This window comes from Helianthus annuus, chromosome 7, assembly GCF_002127325.2.
Source record: "Helianthus annuus cultivar XRQ/B chromosome 7, HanXRQr2.0-SUNRISE, whole genome shotgun sequence".
Classification (NCBI taxonomy): domain Eukaryota; kingdom Viridiplantae; phylum Streptophyta; class Magnoliopsida; order Asterales; family Asteraceae; genus Helianthus; species Helianthus annuus.
Window position 1 is genome coordinate 96,450,088 of NC_035439.2, and position 25,984 is coordinate 96,476,071.

At 41.7% G+C, this 25,984-nt stretch overlaps 1 non-coding gene across 1 annotated transcript; it reads right to left on the reverse strand.

The window, feature by feature from the left end:
* Positions 1 to 11,466: 11,466 nt before the first annotated feature.
* LOC118480748 lies at positions 11,467 to 11,572 on the reverse strand. Its single transcript, XR_004863725.1, has one exon. It is a non-coding gene; the product is annotated as a small nucleolar RNA R71 (small nucleolar RNA).
* Positions 11,573 to 25,984: the final 14,412 nt, after the last annotated feature.

The following is a 25,984-nucleotide window of genomic DNA, read 5'->3' on the forward strand; positions in this document are numbered from 1 at the left end:
GATAGTGGAGCTTCAAGGCATATGACAGGGAAGACCGCATTGTTGTATGATGTGAATGACATTAATGGTGGTTATGTGGGTTTTGCGGGTAATCAAGGAGGCAGGATCATAGGTGAAGGCACATTATCAAATGGCATTATCACGTTTGAGAGAGTAAACTACATCGCTGAGCTGGAGAACAACTTGCTGAGTATCTCCCAGATCTGTGACAGGATGTATACTACTCATTTCACCGACAAAGAATGTTTGATCTTGAAACCGGGTTTTGTGATACCTGAAGAGTGGATCATCATGAGGGCACCAAGAGTCAACGATCTGTACGTGTTGGACATGAGCATTGCTACTACAACCACGGGTCAGGCTCATTGTTTTGTGTCCAGAGCAACGGAGAAGGAGTCAAGGTTATGGCACAGAAAGATGGGGCATATTCATTTAAGGAAAATGAATCATTTAGTGCATAACGACTTGGTCACCGGAGTGAATATTAAAGGTTTTCATCTGGAAGGGGAGTGCATAAGCTGTGTCAGAGGTAAACAGAAGAAAAAGTCACACCCTACAAAACAAGTCAATTCAGTTTCGAGACCTTTGGAAAGACTTCACATGGATTTGTTCGGTCCAGTGAATGTTAAGAGTATAACAGGAGATTCTTACTGTTTGGTCGTGACTGATGACTACTCCAGATTTTCGTGGGTCATGTTCTTGAAAACGAAAGACGAAACCTTTGATAGTTTGGTAGTTTTGTTTAAGAAAATTGAGAATCTGTACCAGAGACCGATTTGTAGAATTTGAAGTGACAATGGTACTGAGTTCAGAAACAGTAAGATGGAGGAATACTGTGATGAAAGAGGTATACTGCATGAGTTTAGTGCTCCGTACACTCCTCAGCAAAATGGAGTTGCAGAACGCAAGAACCGGACGCTAATTGAGACAGCCAGAACGATGCTTGCAGATTCCAAGTTGCCAATCAATTTCTGGGCTGAAGCTGTTTCTGCTGCATGCTATACTCTCAACAGAGTTCTTACTGTGAAGAAATTCAACAAGACGTGTTTTGAGCTAATCAATAAACGCAAGCCGAATTTGAAATATCTAGAACCGTTTGGGTCACCCTGTACGGTAATAGAGTCACATGGCAAGCTTAGTCCGAAGAACTTTGAAGGAATATTTGTTGGATATTCAGGTCCTACACGGCGTGTCTTTGTTCCAAGTGAAAAGCGTATTATTGAAGCAGCAAATGTTGAATGTCAGGGTTATACAATGCTGCCTCAGAATCCTGGTGATTCATGGCGTTTTAATTATGACAAACTTTGGGAGTCGTTTGACATGAGAGAAGAATCAGAGGAAGAGGAAGATTTCTTTGATGAGCTGGATATTTTACGAGAATATGAATCGTCGCTCAGGTTTCCAGCAGAGTATTCTAGCAGACCTCGGGAGACTTCGAATGATGATGAAGCAGGTCCTAGTAACGCTGGTGAACATGATGATGAAGTTGCTCCTGGTAATCAGTCGGAGGTGAATGATGATCAAGAAGCTGAAAACATGCCAGTTTTTGACCATGGTGATTCAGATCTTGAGGGGGAGCAGATCCAGTTGTCAGATCAAACTAACCAAGTTGGTGAACAAGATGCAGAGCAGAATGTTACTAATCTGGAGGGAAATGTAGAAGTTCCAAGCGAAGTGATGCCGCGAACTCTTTCTTATCATCCAGAGGAGTTGATAATAGGAGAATTGCAATCAGGAGTTCGGACGAGACGTCAAATTGACCAGGGCTTAACATGTTTTTATTCTACAGTAGCACTTTTACAAACTTAATTTTCATTAAGTTGTTTTATCTCGCAGGTCGAACCGCGGACTTACAAAGAGGCGCTTACTGAAGACTCTTGGGTCATAGCGATGCAAGAAGAATTAAGTCAGTTTGAGAAGTTAGGTGTGTGGAAGTTGGTTGATTTACTGGATGGTCAAAGAAAAATCAATACAAAATGGGTTTTCAAATGTAAGAGGGACGACAGAGGAGTGGTTGTAAGGAACAAAGCTCGACTCGTTGTTCAGGGCTTTAGTCAACAGGAGGGGATTGATTTTACCGAAGTCTATGCTCCTGTCGCACGACTAGAGGCTATCAGAATTTTCCTAGCATTTGCGTCTTGGAAGAATTTCAAAGTATTTCAGTTAGATGTTAAATCAGCGTTTCTTTATGGGAAGGTCAAAGAGGAGGTTTATGTTGGTCAGCCTCCTGAAGGGATTTTCATTCATCAAACGAAGTACGTGCATGATATTCTGGAGAAATTTGGAATGTCAAGTTCTACTCCAGCTGCTACCCCACTTGCGACAAATCATGGTATTCACCCAGATCTCACCGGAGACAGGGTTGATGAGACACTTTATCGATCCATGATAGGTTCTTTGATGTACCTAACTGCTTCACGTCCTGACATCATGTACCCAACGTGCCTCGCAGCAAGATTTCAGTCTAACCCGAGAGAATCGCACATGATTATTGTGAAGAGGATTTTACGTTATTTGAAAGGCACAACCACATTGGGGTTGTGGTATCCTCGCAAAGGCGATTTTACACTCGAAGGGTTTTCCGATTCAGATTTCGGATGCTGCAAAGTTAATGCGAAATCAACAACTGCAGGATGCCAGTTCTTTGGTTCGAGATTGGTTACTTGGCAGTGTAAGAAACAAACATCTGTGGCGCTATCTACATGTGAAGCAGAGTATGTGTCTGCTAGCAGTTGCTGCTCTCAGATCCTGTGGATACAGCAACAGATGCGCGACTACGGTTTGCAGTTTCTTAACACACCTCTGTTTGTTGATAATGAGGCAGCAATTAATATAACTAAAAATCCAGTACATCACGCTAAAACTAAACATATTGAGATTCGTCATCACTTTATTCGCGATTGCTTCGAGAAAAAGTTGATACGAATTGAGAAAATCCACACTGACGAACAAAAAGCTGATTTGCATACCAAAGCTTTTGATAAAAATCGATTTCAATATTTGTTAAAACTTAATGGTATGAAATTGCTTTCGGTGTCGGATGGGGTTGTGAGCGTTGATGAGAGTGCTGTTGCGGATGAAGATGAGAAACAATCTGCGATGGTTTGTCGATTTTTTACGTGTTTTGGCATTTAGGGGGAGATAGATAGTTGTACATATTTTATTTTCAGAAAAATACAAAAACAGTAAAAAAATGCAAAAATCCAAAAACATGATAAAATTGAAAAAAAGAGCTTGTGTATATAGGGAAAATGATAGTACATCAGCTAGACAATTACAGTATGCTAAAGATTTGGAAAGATTAAATGAGTTAAACAGTCTCACTGATGATGTGTTGATAGGTTTTCGTACATTTAGTAGATTTATTCGGGATATAAACCTAAAATTTCAAACTGGTGAAATTCGTGGGGAACACTACTTGGATATATAGGTAACCCCTGAAATCTTGTTTGAAAGGTCTCGTATTCTGATATACTAGGTGGTTATATTCTATGATGTCTGGGGTATTATTCCGGGACTTCTGCTGAACGGTGGTTCTGACCTAGTCCCTGGCTAATACTTTCACCAAAATGCTTGAAATATAGCATTATAGCCCTCAGCTGATTAGACAATAAAATTGATAATCAGTTGTTGTAGCTAAAAGATTCTCTAAAGGGAACACATTGCAAAGTCGAAGCTGATATCTCTCTGCTGAACGGTAGTTCTGACCTGAGATCCATCAGTTCTCGCATACCCTAATTTATGTACAGACATCATTGTAGTATCTTTGCCTGTAAGACTGAATATTGGGATTCTGGATACGGGAGTATATTCAAGAGGTGGGACACATGAATCGATCTATGTTCTTAAAACACTTAAACAGTATCCTGAATAGATTGAAGTTTGTATGAAAATTTAAGATGGATCAGTATATCGACAATCGAGGTGAATTGTTTAAATCTGAATATGTAATATAGCTTAACGGTACTTGTAATCTGTCTGAAAAGCTGATATGATTCCCTGACACGCTCGCCAAAAACAAATTTTGTATATAGTTTGTTTTCTGCAATTTAAGTTTTCTGTTATTTCATTTCTTAGTTTAGATCAGCCTAAAATCCAAAAAGATTTTATTTCTGTTTTATTTTTAGACAAACCAGAGTGGAAAGTTGATTGTCGGATTCTAGCAAAATGAAGCAGATGCAGGAGATTCTGAGCTGAAGATCGAGGAGAGCTTACATTGTTGGAAAATGTTTGTTTTCAAAAGTTTCAAACAAGTTCATTAAGTTGATACTTGTTATTTTTCAGAAGATTGGAAAATTGTTTTACTAAATCAGTTTGTTTCGTCACAAGATCAACCAGGGTCATTAAATTGGACTTGGTAGATTAATCAAGTATTCAGGGTCATTAATTTGAACTTGAAAACTTGAGTGGATTTTTTAAAACTGATTGAAGTTGTGTTTATTGTTTGATAAGACAGAATGTAATGTTATCGGTTGAGTAACAGGTTTGGACGATATTTCCCAACGAAGGCAAATTGCAAAAGCTTGATCCAGATATCTCAAGATTCCAGCATAATGAGAGGGGGAGTCAGTGAGAGGGGGAGTTTGGCTTAACAGCTATTGGGAAGTTGGTAGATAAAGCTAGAAGTCAGTCTGAGAACCTGAGAAGAATGCTTAAAGATAGACAGAGTTGGTAAAAAAGACTAACACTAAAGACTACGGATCTGAAGATGCTAAAAAGACTACGTCAACATCCAAGGGGGAGTCTGTTGATGCACGGAATGTCTGTTGACTGCGTCTACAAGAAAGTCTGAAGTCAAGATTGGTCTAAAGGGGTCAAAGTGTAAATATTGAGTAATATAGACTTAGGATCGCTTATTTGTCATTGATGTATAATGAACCGCTTTTGTGTCACTAGGTTAGACTAGAATCGCTTTTAGGACATTAGAGTAGGATCGCTTATGTGACTGGTGCTGGATCGCTTATTGGACTGTCACATAAGCGACCCATGATAACTATAAATAGGGTGGAACGGTTCTTCATTTGTAATAGTGTATGTATGTGCTGAGGTGCCGAAACTCTGCTGAAATTTTATCAGAAAGCAATACAAACACAAGGAATTGAAAGGATTAGCTGTTGTTACTTTACTTACGTTGATTCCGCCTTCGTATGTGAAGATGAACTACTTCGACTGACTTTTCGGGTCATAGAACGGTCCAACAGCATGGATGTCCACCCGAGGAGGGGAATTCCATTTCAGCACCCCTCGCCACTCGAGTGCGAGTCACTTTCTGTCAGTGCCTGAAGAAGAACCACAATTAGGGGAACCTTCTGGTCACCCTACAGAGGTGAATTCTGCACCAGTTGCACCACCTCCGCCACCTTTCGGATATGACAATCCGATACCAGCATACGGCGGTTCCACCGCGTACAATCTGTTTGAGCAGCCGACTCACACGCACTACAACTATAACTATGATGCCGATCCATACGTGGTAGCGGCAAATTACAATGCCCTCCATGGAACCTCTTGGAGACCAGATTACTCAGCTCATGGATATCCAATACCTCCTAGACCTCCGGTTCAGCAACCGCCGCAGCAGCCACGTTTTCTCCACCGGAGCAAGAAGAAATACTTCACCGTTTAAACCGTGTGGAACGAGACTTCGAACAAGAACGAAAGAGTAATCGTGGATTTCTAAAGGGCCTAGCAAACCTGCTAAAAGGGAGGAAGAAACGAGATCATTAGTCTCCTTATGTATTGTCGTATTTGCTGTTTAGTCCCTGCGTGGACATTTGTCGTATTTCAGTCCCTACGTGGACTTATCTTTTAGTCCCTGCACGGACATCTGTCTTGTATTGGTCCCTGCGTGGACTTGTTTTTCTATAACCTCTGCGTAGGTATTTATTTATTTAAAAAGGTCCCGTTTAGGGCAGCGTGTAATCATATTTGAAATTTATGGAATGTTATGTTATGAATTTCAATTTTGTTATTATATATGAAATAAATCAAAAATCATTCCTTTTAAATTTAAATCTACCTAAATAAAGAATCTTAAGAGTGAAACCTAGCCAGATGTCTTTATAAGACCCGGCCAAGATGGTACGACCTGATTAAAAGATTCAGACTTCCTGTTAACCTCTGTAGACATGTTAACGTTCATGGCAGATGTGATTCGTCAAAATCGCACGCGTCATTCTTATATAAGAATCCTTTTAAGGATTCCAAAGCCCAAATTAATGATTCATAAATCATGGGTTAAATCGTCAATAAAGATGATCAATTATTAAAACATCCATTAGCGATGTAGTGCCTACGGGCCAGCTTATAAAACATCCATTAGTGATGTAGTGCCTACGGGCCATAATTATTGTCATATAAGACAAAAGGCAGTGGTAGTCTATGACTCCCTGACAGAAAAGGTAAAAGGACTACGGTTCAAACCTTCATGCCTGGATTCTCTGAAATCCCGGCTAATATTATAAAAACGTCCTCGTGACTAGGCTTTTATGCCACTAACAATATTGTTTGTAATTAGGATAAATTATGTTCAAATCCTAAATAAAAGTGAGTAACAAATTAACCAGATATGGTCTCTGTTTACCATGGTTAATGAATTGCCATAAAAGACAATTCCATAATAAACTCCTAAATAAAATTTTTCGTTATCTTCTGTAGCAAATTCAAGTTACCATGGCTGATCCAAGTGGGGAGAATAGTCATTCGAAAGAAGACGAATACGATAACGCCCAGGTTCATTTGACGGGCGCTGAATTAAAAGCTCTTGTCGACAATGCTGTTAAGGCAGCCCTGGATCGACAATACGAAGAATATACTGAATCCCGGAGTAGAACCATATCTAAACCACACTCAAAGCCGAAAACCCACTCAAAATCTCATAGCAAACCCCCGTCTAAGCCCAAAAAGGACGATGATAATCACTCATCCAATGAAAACAGTGCCCGTCCAGAAAGAGTGTATACTGATGCGTCTCGCGCCAGGGGCTGTACCTACAAGTATTTTGTATCTTGTAAACCCCGAGACTTCACTGGGGAGAAAGGCGCGGTCGATTGTATGACGTGGCTAGACGAGGTGGACACCGTGGTGGACATCAGTGGGTGCGCAGAGAAAGATGTGGTAAAGTTTGTTTCACAATCATTCAAGGGCGAGGCCCTGGCTTGGTGGAGGTCTTTGGTTCAGGCCTCGGGAAAGGCTGTTCTATACAGCATGACATGGGAGGAATTCATTTCTCTCATCAAGGAGAATTACTGCCCTCAACATGAGGTTGAAAAGATAGAGACTGATTTTCTATCGTTGGTTATGATGAACCTCGAATGTCAAGCTTACCTCACGAGCTTCAACACAATGTCCCGGTTGGTTCCGTATCTTGTAACCCCGGAGCCAAAGAGAATAGCTCGTTTTATCAGTGGTTTAGCCCCCGAGATAAAGGCAAGTGTAAAGGCCTCTCGGCCAGTGACCTTTAGATCTGTAGCCGACATATCTTTGTCCCTTACTCTTGGTGCGGTCCGACAAAGATCGCTAAAGAGGCTGAGAAGAGAAAGCGTGAAGATGATAACTCACGGAGGTCGAGCAAGAAACACCGTGGAAACGGTGACAACAAGAGAGGGTCTGAGTCAAGGAAGGATGGGCAACAGTCTGGTGAGAAGCCCAAGTGCAAGAATTGCAAGAGACATCACTTTGGAAAGTATAGACTCGAATCAAACTCGCAGACTCAGTCGAAGTCTTTTGCTTGCGGGTTATGCAAGTCCAAGGACCACAAGACCATGGATTGCAAAAAGATAAAGGATGCAACTTGCTTCAGTTGCAACGAGATGGGGCACATTAAAACCAACTGCCCTAAATACGCCAAGAAGTCGGAAGAGGCCAAGAAGACCAATGCAAGAGTCTTCAGGATGGAGGCGAAAGAAGCAGTGCTAGACGATAACGTGATCACAGGTACTTTCCTCGTAAATAATATCTTTGCAAGAGTACTTTTTGATTCGGGCGCTGATAAGTCTTTCGTAGATCATAAATTTTGCAAACTGCTGAATATGCCTGTCAAAACCTTAAATGTGAATTATGAGGTAGAGCTAGCAGATGGCACCATAGAAACCGTCTCCACTGTGTTAGATGGATGTGTGATATCCATTAAGAACCACTCCTTTCCTCTATCTCTACTTCCCTTTAAATTGGCCGGTTTGGACCTAATATTGGGTATGGACTGGTTATCTCACAACCAGGCCCAAATCGTCTGTAACAGGAAGCAAGTGGTGATAAGAACTCCGTCTGGTGAATCGCTTACCATTCGGGGAGATACCCAGTATGGATTGCCTGAGCAAGTGACTATGCGTAAGGCTTCAAAATGTCTAAAGAAGGGTTGTGTCATCTACATGGCACAGGTGATTATTGAAGAGCCCAAACCGAAGATAGAAGACATTCCCGTCATTTCGGATTATCCAGAAGTTTTCCCTGAAGATCTACCTGGTTTGCCACCAGATAGGCAAGTGGAATTCAGGATCGATATCATCCCTGGAACAGCACCTGTTGCCAGAGCACCTTACAGGTTAGCACCAACCGAAATGAAGGAGTTGAGGACCCAGCTGGATGAACTGCTAGCTAAAGGCTTCATCAAACCTAGTTCGTCTCCCTGGGGAGCACCTGTTCTGTTTGTCAAGAAGAAGGACGGATCGATGCATCTGTGCATCGATTATCGCGATCTTAATAAGGTCACGATAAAGAATAGATATCCCTTGCCGAGGATCGACGATTTGTTCGATCAGTTACAAGGGGCAGGTTATTTCTCGAAGATTGACTTGAGGTCAGGCTACCATCAACTGAAAGTCAGAGATGAAGACATACATAAAACCGCATTTAGGACTCGTTACGGTCACTACGAGTTCCTAGTGATGCCTTTTAGGCTCACAAATGCACCGGCTGCGTTCATGGATCTCATGAATCGCGTTTGCAAGCCATACTTAGACAAATTCGTCATCGTTTTCATCGATGATATTCTTATCTACTCTAAGAACCAAGCTGACCATGAGAAACACCTTCGTTGTATTCTCAAACTCCTGCATAAGGAGAAACTCTATGCCAAATTCTCTAAGTGCGAATTCTGGCTTCGAGAAGTCCAATTTCTAGGACATGTTGTCAGCGAGCGTGGTATCCAAGTGGATCCCGCTAAAGTAGAAGCTGTCATGAATTGGCAAGAGCCAAAGACGCCTACAGAGATTCGTAGTTTCCTGGGGTTAGCAGGATATTATAGGCGTTTCATTGAAAATTTTTCAAGGATTGCTGCGTCCTTAACTTCTTTAACCAAGAAGAAAGTAAAGTTCGTTTGGGGCCCTAAGCAGCAAGAGTCCTTTGATATTCTGAAGCAAAAGTTGAGCAACGCTCCTGTGCTGACACTACCTGAAGGTACCGAAGAGTTCGTAGTTTACTGCGACGCATCACACACTGGCATGGGATGTGTGCTCATGCAGAAAGGCAAGGTTATTGCCTATGCTTCGAGACAGTTAAAGGTGCACGAGAAGAATTACACCACCCATGACCTGGAGCTGGGTGCCGTTGTGTTCGCACTAAAACTGTGGAGGCATTATCTATATGGTATCAAGTTTGTGATCTATTCGGATCACAAGAGCCTTCAACATTTGTTTAATCAGAAGGAGCTAAACATGAGTGACGGGTGGTCCTTTGGACAACCCTTAAGCATGTTAAAAGATGAAATAATCCTCCAATTAGCCGTGTAATTATCTTGAATTAGATAACTACGATGCTTATGTTTCAGGTACGATTTAGGAGCTAAAAGATGGATAAAAGGCAGTGTTGGAGGCTTTGGTGGAGAACGGGTCGAGAGGAGAACAAAAGAAACAACAAAGGAGACAAAGTTGCTGACCACCGTAAATTACGGTTCTACCGTAATTTACGGTAGACCTGGAATTGGCAATTTTCTGCACCGTAACACAGGCTCTCAATACCGTAAAGAAATGATGTCCACCGTAAATTACGGTGGAGCCGTAATTTACGGTGGAACTGCGATTCCAAAAACGTAACTGCCATTATGTATTCGGTTTTTGGGTGCCTTTTGATCTTATCTCATCATTGGACGGTTCTTGGACACCTTGGGGACGAATTTTGGCTTGTGGCTTGTTTTGTGAACAATTTCAATCATTCGGTTTGTGCTTTTGATTCGTATGAACAATAGTTTGATGTTGATGATGATTCACCGAGCCATGTCCGGCTAAACTCTTCGGTGATCATCCTAGGTGAATGTTTCTGAAACTTTTGTGTGTTTAATTTCTGCATTTCTAGAATGATATCTTGCGTTGCTTGAATGTCATGGTGTATGTTTGATTGTTTGTAGTGTGTTAATCCATATTACAATTTCTAGTCTTAATCGTACGTTCTTGGTGCCGTTGGCAACCGAGATATCACGGGAAGGGTTAGGGTTGGTTATTGGTTAATAGGTCATCGGGAAACAACCTCGCGTTATCTAATCCGAGTACTTTGTTCCCTTTTATCACTTCAATCACGTATACACGAGTTATGTCTATGTAACTCTTTCTAGTGAAATTGCACACAACTGTTTAAAGAAACTGAAACCTAGGGTGATCATTGTTCTCTCCTAATTGTTTACAACCAACTTTGATTTGAATTAGTTCTTAATTTAATTTTCTAAAACAACAATCCACAATCTTGAATTTTAATTTTCTGCCATTTAGTTTAATATTAGTTTAAGTACGAAGCTATATAATCGACACATCTTCCACATACTCCCTGAGTTCGATACCCTACTACCACTAACTACAGTTGTTTGGGGATTAAAAGGGGAGTTTGGGTATTTGCAAAGTCAATCTCAAGGAATGGCAAGTGTTGGTGGAATGCCACAACAACAAATTATACCACAACACATTCGGCCAAGACCACAAGGGCCACCGATCCAACAACCCATTCCATTGCAACAAGTTAGGCCACAAGATGTACACCCACAATTTCAAAGGCCGAATCAATACCCACCGATGCCCCAACAACCAATTGTACCACAAGGGCCTATACCAAGACCAATGGGTCCTATTCGTCCAAGGGGTCGATTGGGTGTTCCAAGAAGGCATCTTAGGGAACAAGCAAGGGGAATAGAGGCACATTTCAGGCCAATCATTACTCAAAACCCTTCACCGGTGGTTATCCCTCACAACAACCAAGGGAGAACTTTTGAAGTAAGAACAAACTCGTTGCAAAGTTTACCGAAGTACAAAGGGTTAGCAACGGAGGAGCCGTATTTCCATCTAGAGGCCTATGACTCAATTTGCAACACTTTTGGGAGTCAAGGTTTTTCGGCCGATGAAGTCAAGTTGGTCTTATTTCAGTTTTCTTTGGAGGATAAGGCAAAGAAGTGGTTCTACACTTTGCCTTCGGCATCAATATATACATGGGGGGAGATGCAACAAACCTTTTTGGATGAATTCTACACCGCCCAAAAGACCAATGATGCGCGGAAGGGATTGAGAAGCTTTCAACAACAACACGGTGAGATGTTTCATGAGGCGTTTGAGCGTTTTAACATGATGATTAAAAACTGCCCTCATCATGGAATTGAGTTATGGGAGTTGATGAACGCTTTTCATGAGGGGTTGAGTGCCGAAGACGCACGTGATTTAATGTCTATCACCGGAGGGACGTTTGGAACGAATTATGAGAATGAAGATTGGGAGTTTTTGGAAAGCATGGCAACTACATCAAAAAGGAAGGCCCAAGCCTCAAGAAGAGCCCGACCAACCACTAACCGACCACAAGTGCACGCCATAGATGATGGTAATGTTCAAACCACTAACCAAATATATAATGTTTGTGCTTTGTGTAATGAAATAGGTCATGCGGCTGAAAACTGCCAAGGGATGTTGGAAGGGCAATACGAGGAAGTCCATGCGGTTCAAGGTCAAGGTCAAGGAGGAGGTGGTAGGAACTACAACAACATGAATTCTAATACCTTCCACCCCGGATTGAGGAATCACCCGAACTTTAGATATGGGAACCCGTCAAATCAAGCGAACCCAAATTTTCAAGGTAGCCAAGGTAATTTTGGTTCACGGCCATCTTACAATAACCAAGGTGGGTACCGAGGCGGGAATAACTAAGGGTATCAAAAACAATACCAAACGGGTCAAGAACAAGGGGGGCTTTCGGGTGGAAACGAGGTGATGGAGATGCTAAAGAGCATGCAAATGGAGATGCAAAAACGGAACCAACTAGACGAAGTGCGAATGCAAAAAGATGAGGTTCGTGATAAAAGCATCCAATCACTAACAACCCAAATGGGTCAATTAGCAACCGATGTGGCGGAATTAAAGAAAGGTAAGGGTCAACTTCCAAGCGACACTAAGGTAAACCCTTCACATGGTTCGTCACGAGGTAACGTTAATATTAATCATGTTAGTGTTTTACGAAGTGGGAAAGAGTTTAAGGCCAATTTGTCACCCGAATTGGTCGAGGGGGTGGTTGAGGACATCACGGGAATGGAAAGTGATGATGAACTTTCACCGGTTAAACCAAAAGAACCAATTATTAAAAAACCGGGTTTGGGTGAAAGTGAAAAGAATGAAAAAGTCGAGGGTGAACCGAGTCAAGTTCCATTTCCATCGGCCCTACTTGACCCGGGAAAGAAAAATTTTATTGTGTCAAGAGGTCCTCAAAAGGAGGAGATGTGGGATATGTTCAAACAAGTTAAAATAAATCTCCCACTCCTTGATGCAATAAAACAAGTCCCCGCTTATGCAAAATTCTTAAAAGAATTATGTACACAAAAAAGGCAAAACAAGAAAAAAGTGCCTAAGCGGGTGGATTTAACCGGGCAAGTGAGTGCGGTGTTGAATGGGGAGCTTCCTCCTAAGCTCCAAGATCCGGGCACGCCATTGATTAATGTACAAGTTGGTAATTTTCAAATGCCTAAGGCGTTGCTAGATCTCGGAGCCGGAGTTAGCATTTTACCGGGGGGCTTATACGACCAATATGACTTTGGTCCATTAGCAAGACTGGAGACGACGGTTGTTTTGGCCGATTTGTCTCATAAGTTGCCTCGGGGTATGGTTCAAAATGTTATTGTAAAAATTGATGAGTTTTATTACCCGGTGGATTTCTTAGTGTTGGATTACTCATCGGCGGACCCTAAACAACAACAAAACATAATTTTGGGTCGGCCATTTTTAAGCACCGCACATGCTATTATCGATTGTAGATTTGGTACAGTTGATATGGCATTTGGAAACAGAAAAATGCGTTTGAATGTTTTTACTAACAATTCTAATGCTAACGGTGTTGATGAGTGTTTCATGGCAGACATAGTAGATGGATGCAACCCGCATGAGTATGAGGAGGATGGCTTGGATATTTGCCTGTGTGACTTTTCTGAACAGGTACATGCTTATGCACTACGGGTTGAAGAGGAAGCACAAGATGTTATGGCGATGAAAGAAGGTAGACCACCATGGACCCACCAATTCGAGGGTCTACCGGTGGAAATCGATTCGGGTACAAAACCATCGTTGGAGGAACCACCAAAGTTGGAGCTCAAGGACTTGCCTAGCCATTTGAAGTACGTATTTTTAGGGGATAATGACACTTTACCGGTCATTATTGCCTCTAATTTGGAATTGGCACAAGAGCAAGCATTGATGGAGGTGTTAAGAGCGAACAAGGGTGCTATTGGATGGACGATTGCCGACCTCAAAGGAATTAGTCCATCCATCGTCATGCATAAAATTATCACAACCGAAGATGCCAAGCCGACACGAGAAGCTCAAAGGCGGTTGAACCCGAACCTAAGGGAGGTAGTAAAAAAAGAGGTAATTAAATGGTTGGATGCGGGAATCATCTATCCGATTTCGGATAGTGCTTGGGTGAGTCCCACCCAAGTTGTGCCTAAGAAGGCCGGCATTCAAGTAGTCAAGGATGAAAGTGGTGAACAAATTGCCACCCGACCGGTTACCGGGTGGCGGGTGTGTATTGACTACCGGAAATTGAATGCCGCCACTTCTAAGGACCATTTCCCGCTACCTTTTATTGACCAAATTATTGAAAAATTGTCGGGTCAAAAATATTATTGCTTCTTAGATGGGTATTCGGGTTATAATCAAATTGCCATACACCCGGATGACCAACACAAGACCACTTTCACATGTCCATATGGCACCTTTGCCTTTAGGCGAATGCCATTTGGTTTGTGTAATGCTCCGGCAACTTTTCAACGATGTATGATGAGTATTTTCTCGGACATGGTTGGAGAGTCGCTCGAAGTATTCATGGATGACTTCTCCATTTTTGGCACTACTTTTGATGCTTGTCTCAACGAATTGCAAAAGGTTTTGAAAAGGTGCGTTGAGAAAAATTTAGTGCTAAGTTGGGAGAAGAGTCATTTCATGGTGCAAGAGGGCATTGTGTTGGGACATGTGATTTCGGAAAGAGGGATGGAGGTGGATAAGGCAAAGATACGGGTAATATCATCTTTGCCACCTCCTAAAAATGTTAAGGGTGTACGGTCATTCTTGGGACACGCGGGTTTTTATCGACGCTTCATTAAGGGTTTTAGTGTTATCACCAAACCCTTATGCAATTTGTTATTAAAAGATGTCCCGTTTGATTTTACTAACGAGTGTATGCAAGCTTTCACTGTTTTGAAGGAACACTTGGTCAAGGCGCCTATCTTGCAACCACCCGATTGGTCAAAGCCGTTCGAGATAATGTGTGATGCAAGCGATACCACTATTCGTGCAGTTTTGGGTCAACGGGTTGACAAGAAGCCGGTGGTTATTTGTTATGCAAGCAAAACTTTATCCGAAGCGCAACTTAACTACACCACAACCGAGAAGGAATTACTAGCGGTGGTGTATGCTTTGGATAAGTTTCGCTCGTATATTTGGGGAAGCAAGGTAGTGGTTTATTCGGATCATAGTGCGGTTCGGTATTTAATGGAGAAAAAGGATGCGAAGCCGCGTTTGATTCGGTGGGTCTTGTTATTACAAGAGTTCGATTTAGAGATCCGAGACAAGAAGGGAAGTGAGAATGTAGTAGCGGATCATTTGTCTCGGATACCGGTGGAAGGGACCGATGATGCAACCGAGATTAATGAAAGTTTCCCCGATGAACAGTTGTTAGCCGTGTCCACTTTCGTTGCGCCGTGGTACGCTCATTATGTCAACTATTTAGCCACGGGTGCCATTCCAACTCATTGGACCAAAAAGCGTCGACAACAATTCATGGTCCAAGTGAGGCAATACATTTGGGATGAGCCGGATCTTTTCAAGATCGGACCGGATCAAGTTATTCGGAGGTGTGTGCCCGAGACGGAAGTGTTGGAAATTTTAACGCATGCCCATTCGTCCGCTTGCGGGGGTCACTTTAGCGGGCATAAAACTGGCTATCGAGTACTATCTTGTGGGTTTTATTGGCCCACTATTTTCAAGGATGCAATTGAGTTCGCCCGGAATTGTGTAAATTGCCAAAAGATGGGTAGCATATCGAAGAGGGATGAGATGCCACTACAACCAATCTTGGTTGTAGAGATATTTGATGTATGGGGAATAGATTTTATGGGTCCGTTTCCGAATTCGAATGGCTTCCTTTATATTCTTGTGGCAGTGGATTATGTCTCGAAGTGGATTGAGGCTATTGCAACACGAACAAACGACCATTCGGTTGTTTGTAAATTTGTTCAATCCAACATCTTCTCTCGCTTTGGAATCCCGCGTGTTATTATAAGCGATGGTGGTTCACACTTCAAGAACTTTAACTTCGGAAAATTATTGAAGAGGTATAGCGTGAACCACCGAGTCGCCACCCCTTACCATCCGCAAACGAGTGGACAAGTCGAAGTGTCCAACCGTCAAATCAAGGAGATCCTCATGAAAACGGTAAGAACGGATAGAAAGGATTGGTCGAGCAAGTTGGATGATGCTTTGTGGGCGTACCGTACGGCCTACAAGACTCCGATTGGCACAACACCTTATCGGATGGTGTATGGTAAGGGTTGTCACTTGCCGATGGAGTTGGCGCATCGGGCGCATTGGGCGATCAAGACAGTCAACACGGATTACGATGAGGCGGGTAAGTTGAGAAAGTTACAATTAAGTGAGATAGAAGAGATTCGAGATGAGGCGTACGAATGTGCATCGGCTTATAAGGATAAGCTAAAGAAAGTACATGATGCGAAGTTGCGCAAGAAAACGTTCGAAGTGGGTCAGAAGGTTTGGTTGTACAACTCACGATTGAAAATGTTCGCGGGCAAGCTTAAAAGCAAATGGATGGGTCCGTATGTTATTCGAAGAGTTGGGCGATTTGGTGATGTGGACATCCAAGATGAGCAAACGTTGAAACAACAAACGGTGAACGGTCATCGCTTGAAGCCGTACTTGGAAGGAAATGACATCAACAACTTGGAGCTTGACAAAGCGGGCTACATCTTACGCCCGGTCGAGGAGGAACAACCATAAGAGGCCCAGGTTTGGTGGTAGTGTACATAGTAGTTTTGTTTTGTCTTGTTTTGTATATTTGCACAATTGCCATAGTTTCTCGAAGTCCGTGTTCGAAACAAGTGTGGGGATGTTCGGGTCGCGAATTGCTCTTACATTGTGTTGAGGACAACACGAGATTTTTGAGGGGGTAGGGTAATTTTTACAAGTTTTTGAAAAAATTAAAAAACATAAAAATAAAAAAAAAACAAAAATCGAAAAACTTAAAAATCTAAAAAAATTTGTCACATAAATCTCAATTTTTGTCAAAATGTGGATGCCCAGCGAGCACCGTAAATTACGGTGCAGCCGTAATTTACGGTGAGTGTTAAAAATCTGTGGGTTTTACGGTATAAACCTCCTGAGTTACGGCAAGGAATTGATATTCAGCGTTTACCGTAAATTACGGTAATACCGTAATTTACGGTGGTGGATGAAAATGTTGGGGCTTTACGGTAGATCTCTACTGACTTACGGTACAAGTTTTGACATTCAGGTCTCACCGTAATTTACGGTGAGACCGTAAATTACGGTACGCGAAAATTTTCTCTCCGTCGGTTGGGGTCCTCATGTATATATAAAAAAAAAATAATAATAAAATCTAATACAAACAAAGTCTGGCCACGAGAATAAACCCTATCCACCCATTCATCTTTTCACTTTTCCACCATCATCTTCTTCTCTAAGAACCCACAACCTCCATTGTTTCTTCTACCTTCCATCTCTCATAAAACCTTCAATTCCTGTCCAAATCAAGTGGAATCTTGGTCTAAATTGACTAATTTTTCACAAGCTTTGTGATTGTGAGGTGAGATTTCAGAGAAAACGCAATTTTGGGGTCGAAGTTTGAAACCCTAGTTTGAGATAATTTGGGGGTTTTGGGATTTTTGGGTTTCACAAGCACTCTTCCATCTTGAAACTAGGTATGAACACTTACTTTGCTATATTATGGTGATACATTGTGAAAAACAAGGTGATTTAGATTATGTGTTCTTGCCCACTTGCTTGTTGTTGAGATATTATAATGGAATGGTTTATTGAACATGGTTGATGGTTGTATATGTAGGCATTGTTGTTAAAGTAGTGAACTTTTGGGATGCTCTACATTGTAGAGACACCATGCCCAATTTTTGAAAAATTCTTGATACACTTTAGGTTCATTAACATCTACAACCATGACAACAAGCAAGTGTGGGGAGGATTTTGAAGAGAGTGTTTAATTTGGTGTTTGTTTTTGTTGCTTGCCTCATGTGTGTAGGAAATGGCAAGGACCAAGGAAAAAGCGGGTTCGAGTTCATCTTCATCAAAAGGCAAGGGCAAGCAAAAGGAGCAACCATCAAAGAAGAGGCAATATATGGGTAGGGTTAGTGAAAGCGAAAGTGAAGGCGAAGAAGAAGAGATGGAGTTAGACCCAAGTGATAAGCCAGTGTGGAATTCGGGGTCGTTGGATGATCAAACTGAAATTTGGCAGCCAACACTTTACAACGATTGTATGAACAAATTGAAAAACAAGGCTGCCGCATTTATTTGTGAGAAAGAGGTTGACGAACCCCAGTTTGGCCAGTTCGGGGTGTTTGCTAAGTTTCGTGCTTTGGGTTGGGAAGGAGCGCTCAAGTGTTTTGACAAAGATAAGAGCAATCTGTTTATGACTGAGATTCAGGAGTGGATGGCAACACTTAAATGTCACAACTTCAACAAGCCATCACAAATGAAGTTGATCGGGATGGTACATGGGGTGCCAGTTGAGATGTCATTCGACACGTTGAAGAAGCTGGGAAAGTATGACAGTCTCCCGGCTAAGGAGTACATGATTCCCACGCTTGATGATTTATTGCTCAAACCAGAGAAGCATGTGAGATGGAACGACATGTTAGCGGATTTGTTTTTGCCCGGTAGGTACAGTGGTGTGTTATACCGAAAGAATTTGAAGATAGAAGCCAAACTGTTGCATACAATCTGCCTGTTTAATGTCATTCCAAGAAGAGGCGATAAAGAACAGGTGAGGTTTCCAGAGATACCTGTTCTGTATTCATTGATGCATGGGTCCCCACGCTTTCCAATACGCTACCTGATTATGCACCATTTGTGGATATGCCGGAACAAATACAGAAGAGACATCGTCCCGTACTGTCGCATCATAACGGGTTTGATGAAACAGCAGAAGGCACTCACATCCGAAGACCGAGGTTTGACGAAAAGGCACCAGCCTTTTACTTTGGATAGGTTGGGAAACGTTTGGACATATACTCAGTCTGAACGTTATCACAAGTTGAAATCAGAGGGTCAACGGTGGAGGGCATTGAAATTGGGTGCAAGGGAGTTGTTACCGGGAGAGCCGGATGAGCCGGAAAGCGATGAAGAGTTGGTTCCTAGTGGGGACGAGGACTATACGGACGAGCCAACGCCCTCCGGCGTCCATTTTTGATACTTGGTCGGGGCCGGAGAGGACGTTGTATGATCAAAACACGAGGAATAGTGCAAGCATAGAGCGGTCGTTAAAACATAGCTTCGATCGCAATGAGTCATGGAACCGTACCCACGCATACTCTCGAGAGGTGGATGCTAATAACAGATATCATGATGATCAAATGAGGCGGATGCATGCGGATTGGCATGCCGGAAGGCCGGTGGTTGAGGATCCACAACACGTGGATTATGCCTCACTGCCACCTTATGATGGTAGTATTTCATATCCGACCCCACCACTCCACCATTCTCAGTGGCTTGACCCAAGGCGACAGGAGGGACCACAACAACAAGAGGGAAGCAGTAGCGGCGCATTCGGGTTTGGAGAGTGGAATGATATGATGTCATCCATCTTTGGGCCTCCAGGACCGCGCTACTATTGATCAGGTGGTATTCTCTCTTGTGTATAGTTTGTACATATTTGTTGATTTTATGTTAGTTATGGTTGGGAGGATGGGTGGTGTTTGATCGTATGGTTGATTGTAGGGTTGGTGTTGGTTGGTGGTGTCGTGTTTAAAAAAGAAAAACATATAAAAAAAATATAAAATAAAAAAATACAAAAAGAAATTTGGGGTTTGAGAAAAGAAGCTTTTGTGGATGTTGAGTGGGTTAGTGATCAAAGCCTCCCAAAGCCATACATTGGGGTCAATGTATCCCAAGTGTGGGGATGGGGGGAATTTTTTGAAGATTTTTGAAAAATTTTAAGCCAAGCAAAATAATGTGAAATCTTGACGCCCTAATTTAACCCCAAGTTGATGCACCGGCAACCCTTGACACCTTTTTCATTCTTGGAGAGAGTTGTAGCCACACGTGTACATAAATAATCTTTGACGAGAGTGGTTACGCGTGGGGGTGCGTTAGAACTTGTGCTTGAATGCGATTTGAATCCTTAGTTAAACATGAATGTAGAAAGGATAAGGGCATTAGGTAGCCTCGTTGTTGGTGTGAGCGAGTGTGGGATTTGGGGGGTTGGACCTCATAAGTTATATATATGAGCATGGTAGTGAGAGGGGCGGGGGTTTGGTCATTTAGTTGCCCATTTTGTGCCTTTAAAGCTTATCATTTGTTTCCCCTAGCTACTTACTTGAAAATCTACCCAAATTTGACCCGGTCTTATAGTATTAGTGATAGAATTAGTAGTTTTGTGAGTTTGAGGTAGTTTTGGTTAATGTGTTATCGCATGTATATATAAAAAAAATTAAAAAAAATAAAAAATAAAAAAAAAGAAGAAAAAGAAAAAAAAAAAAAAAGAGGAAAAGCAATGAGGAAAAAAAAGGAGAAAGAGTTCATTGTCTTGTATATAGTAGTGCATATTTGTTAGTTGGTTTTTGTGTTTGTAATAAAAAGACCGGGTCGAATTTTCGTTACTCATATATATTCCATTTCCTACCCTATACACCTAGCCACGTTACAACCTTGAAGTCCCTTTGATTTGCGTTCATGTTTGACCCATTTTAGGAGAATGATCGATTCAGGTACAAGCTTATGATTGTGCAACCACCCGTTTGCCTAGTGTGTGTCTAGCTTATCTTTGCTAGTTTTCACTTGTAGCCGAGAGGAGAGAATTTGAGAGGGGTGCATTGTTTGGGTGTTAAAAAGGGGTTGGTAAAGAAATTGCATGCTTTGTTTGGTTTGGTTTGATCACTTGTTTTGAAATCATGTTGATGAGTTGCTTGGGACAAGCAACGGTTAAGTGTGGGGATGTGACGGGTGGTCCTTTGGACAACCCTTAAGCATGTTAAAAGATGAAATAATCCTCCAATTAGCCGTGTAATTATCTTGAATTAGATAACTACGATGCTTATGTTTCAGGTACGATTTAGGAGCTAAAAGATGGATAAAAGGCAGTGTTGGAGGCTTTGGTGGAGAACGGGTCGAGAGGAGAACAAAAGAAACAACAAAGGAGACAAAGTTGCTGACCACCGTAAATTACGGTTCTACCGTAATTTACGGTAGACCTGGAATTGGCAATTTTCTGCACCGTAACACAGGCTCTCAATACCGTAAAGAAATGATGTCCACCGTAAATTACGGTGGAGCCGTAATTTACGGTGGAACTGCGATTCCAAAAACGTAACTGCCATTATGTATTCGGTTTATGGGTGTCTTTTGATCTTATCTCATCATTGGACGGTTCTTGGACACCTTGGGGACGAATTTTGGCTTGTGGCTTGTTTTGTGAACAATTTCAATCATTCGGTTTGTGCTTTTGATTCGTATGAACAATAGTTTGATGTTGATGATGATTCACCGAGCCATGTCCGGCTAAACTCTTCGGTGATCATCCTAGGTGAATGTTTCTGAAACTTTTGTGTGTTTAATTTCTGCATTTCTAGAATGATATCTTGCGTTGCTTGAATGTCATGGTGTATGTTTGATTGTTTGTAGTGTGTTAATCCATATTACAATTTCTAGTCTTAATCGTACGTTCTTGGTGCCGTTGGCAACCGAGATATCACGGGAAGGGTTAGGGTTGGTTATTGGTTAATAGGTCATCCGGAAACAACCTCGCGTTATCTAATCCGAGTACTTTGTTCCCTTTTATCACTTCAATCACGTATACACGAGTTATGTCTATGTAACTCTTTCTAGTGAAATTGCACACAACTGTTTAAAGAAACTGAAACCTAGGGTGATCATTGTTCTCTCCTAATTGTTTACAACCAACTTTGATTTGAATTAGTTCTTAATTTAGTTTTCTAAAACAACAATCCACAATCTTGAATTTTAATTTTCTGCCATTTAGTTTAATATTAGTTTAAGTACGAAGCTATATAATCGACACATCTTCCACATACTCCCTGAGTTCGATACCCTACTACCACTAACTACAGTTGTTTGGGGATTAAATTTGCGTGACCCACGACATCACGTCAATGAGGCAACGCCGTTGGATGGAGACTTTAAATGATTATGATTGTGAAATCAGATATCATCCCGGCAAGGCGAATGTAGTCGCTGATGCCCTAAGTAGAAAGGAAAGGGTGAAACCCATCCAAATTAATGCCAAGAGCATTGAAGTGAAGAATAATTTGATTGAAAGGGTGTTAGCTGCACAGAGGGAAGCTGTGTTGGAAGCTAACTATCCTAAAGAAAAGCTGGGAGTAACCGAGGAGCAGTTAACTCTTAGCAAGGACGGAATTTTACGATTAAATGGACGAATATGGGTTCCAATTTACGGAGGACTTCAAGATGTCATTGTCCAGGAAGCCCATAGTTCCAAATATTCTGTTCATCCTGGGGCTGATAAGATGTATCAGGATCTAAAGGCAAATTATTGGTGGATAGGCTTGAAAAAGTCTGTAGCCGCTTATGTAGCCAAATGCTTGACTTGTGCTCAAGTCAAAGCTGAGCATCAAAAGCCGTCAGGCTTGCTACAACAGCCTGAACTCCCCGAATGGAAGTGGGAATGTGTAACTATGGATTTTATTACCAAGTTACCCAAGACAAGGAAAGGAAATGACACAATATGGGTTATAGTCGATAGACTGACTAAGTCAGCTCATTTCTTACCCATCAAGGAGACTTATAGCTCCGACATGTTAGCCCAGTTATACGTTGATAAGATTGTAGCCTTACATGGCATACCTGTGTCTATTATCTCCGACAGAGATACTAGATACACGTCTCATTTCTGGAAAAGCTTCCAGCAATCTTTGGGTACACGTTTGAATTTTAGTACGGCTTACCATCCTCAGACAGACAGTCAGAGTGAGCGTACTATTCAAACGTTGGAAGACATGCTACGTGCATGTGCTATCGATTTGGGTGGGAGTTGGGATAAGAACCTACCATTAATCGAATTCTCCTACAACAATAGCTACCATACTAGCATTAAGGTTGCGCCCTTCGAGGCATTATACGGTAGAAAGTGTAGATCGCCTGTTTGTTGGGCGGAAGTTGGAGATGTCCAATTATCAGGACCAGAGCTAGTCTTCGAGACAACGGACAAGATTGTCCAGATTCGAGACCGTCTCAAAGCTGCCCGAGATAGGCAGAAGAGTTACGCGGATCCAAAGCGTAAGGATTTTCACTTCGAAGTAGGTGAAAAAGTGTTACTTAAAGTATCACCCTGGAAGGGGGTGATGCGTTTCGGTAAGAAAGGCAAACTAAGCCCGAGATACATAGGACCTTTCGAGGTTATCGAACGTGTCGGGTCAGTTGCCTATAAGTTAAACTTACCGGAGGAGCTCAATGGAATTCACAATGTGTTCCACATCTGCAATCTAAAGAAGTGCCTCGCTGATGAATCATTGGTGATACCACATACAGATGTGCATATAGATGAGAGCTTGAAATTTGTGGAAAAACCTTTGTCGATTGAAGATCGACAGGTAAAGAACCTTCGTAGGAAGCATGTACCTATTGTTAAGGTCAAATGGGATGCCCGTAGAGGTCCCGAATTCACGTGGGAGGTTGAAGCCACGATGAAAGAGAAATACCCTTATTTATTTCAGTAAATCTCGGGTCGAGATTTATTTTAAGGGGGTGAGGATGTAACACCTCGAAATTTTGTGTCCAATAATGTGTTGACACGTGTCATGAGTTTACACGTGGCATTAAATATTAAATAAAGGACTAAAGTTAACAAACCTTGAAAGTATGTAAATTCGAGGGTTGGAAATGTCAACGAGGGGTAAATATACTGTATAGTGACCCTAAATGATGCTCGTACCTTCAAACGAATAAATCATGGATCATACGGAGCGAAACGCGGGAGAAAGTGTGAGATTACAAGCTACATGGGTTAATCGTGTCAACATGTTTAATTTATACCTCTGAGTGACCCTTTGACAAACCCAAGGCTTTGTAACAGTAAAATACGCTCACTAGAATATACTATATAAATTTCGCGAAGTTCCGTTTTAAAACGAGAAAGTTATGATCAAATTCGTACGTGAGGGGTTAAAAGCGTCAACAATGAAAGTTAAGGCTTTTCGGATAGTAATTAAACTAACCGGGGACTTAACAATGCGGGTAAAAGTCACAAGGCCCTTATTTGTAAATAATCGAGGGCCAAATCGCAAAGTTACCCCTTCGAAACCGAAAGGTCAGGTTAATGATTACAAAAGATTTGAAAATCTTGGAAATCAGACCTCAGGCGGGCCGCGTTGATGAAATAAGCAAGCTAATGCGGGCCGCGAGCCACCTGTTGATTCGTTTACTGACATGAAGATTCAGGCGGCCCACGTCCATGTTGCATGATCTCTAATGCGGGCCGCGTACGAGTCCCAGATGCAGAAACTTTGGACAGATTCATGGTTTAAGCTAGTGAACGACCTTGTGAGCATTTATTGAAGCATGGGCGCCCTCTACATGCCCCCTAGCACCCAGGGCCACCTACTGAACATCCATGATCCATTGTAGGGTGAGTTGTAATGATCTTGAGCCTAATTTTTTCACTATAAAAGGCACTACATTGCACACAATTGAATCACACCTCAAACCTGCTCTCTTGATCATCTCTGGAGCTCTCAAGCACTCTTCTAACATCCTTAGTCGTGCACCAAGCTTCTGTAAGTATGCCTACCCTTTTATGGCTTAGTTTATGCATAGTTTAGCTTAAAAGTCAATCCGTCGTAATTAACGATTGACTTTGCGATAAATCACAAATGGTCCAGTGGTTTGTCGAATCAAAGATAGTTATATGTTGGTAATCATGTGGGCTTTAAACCCCTAAAAGGGCACCCTCTGATTCCCACTCTAACTAGTCCAAATGTCGAGTAAAACGTGCTTAGAAAAAGTCAACAGAAATGCCATTTTGCGATTTAATGCATAATCGGTAATGTAGATGATATGTAACATGTTTAAACACTCATAAAACATGATAATAAGTATATTAACTAGTCTAAGTTTGTTTGATCCGACCATTTACTGTTTTGACCCGGTTCGGAGCCGAAAGTCACAAATGCTTTGACTTTTGTTTTGACTTCAGTTCTGACCCGTTAAAGTTTGATTTAGATATGCCTTAGGACTCTCTTAGGACCAGGTTACATGATGGTATAACCCTCTGTGACCGGTTCATTGTTTGTCCGAGTCTTTTACACATTTCCGTTAAATGCTTAAAAGTTGACCGTAACGCCCTTTTTAATTTAAAACGAGAGTTTCAGACATGTGAAAGAACCATAACCTTAGTTACTGATTTCTAAGCATGTCCCTAAAATTTCACGTCAATCCGAGGTCCAGAATAGGAGTTATGCTAAATAGCGCAAATTACGGAAACCTTAGTAATTTAATAGCGCAATTAGCATAACGCCTATCTAAACCCGGGTTTCGACACCAAACCTTTTACTCACTGATGTAAAATAATATTTTGGAATTTTTAAAGATTTTTAACTATTTTTAACCTGCTCATAACCTGCGGTTATGGCAACGGTTCAGTAAATACCGAATATACCCTTTTCGGCCATAACTTGAGTTCTACAAGGTCTTTTGACCCGATTCCAGTTGCTACTGATTTTAAATAATAAATAAAGTATTTTAGACTTTTAAACTGTTCGGGAAACTCAGATTTCCTGTAGAACTCAGAAACCTCTTTTATAATCTTCAAAAAGACCGAAATACCCCTACGGGACATAATATGAACTTAAACTCGTTACGGGCATTATGGAAGGTATCCTACTGATACCACAACCTCTTTAAAGTATATTAACTTAGAAAAATAGTGTAGGACTCTTACGGTTACCCGTTACGCCATTTGCGCGCACGGTTCGGCTTATGTAACTCGTTTACATAAACTAGTCGAAACGGGTCAAACCATATTGTTTTGACCCCAAAATCCAGGGTGTGATTATTATACCCATATAAAACAAGTCTTCAAAACTTGTTGGGTCAAAATCACATTCCATTCCCGGTTTTCGCCTTTCACGCGATTTAACCGTAACTATCCGTTGAAACTGACCGGTCTGAGCTACGGCTAAATTAAAGACCCGTTAGGATTCTAATAGGTTAATTTAAACCTTCGTTCCAGATTAGGAGACCAGTAAAAGCTATCTGCAATTTATTTCGATTAAGGATTTATACTTGCAAAGGTAAATACT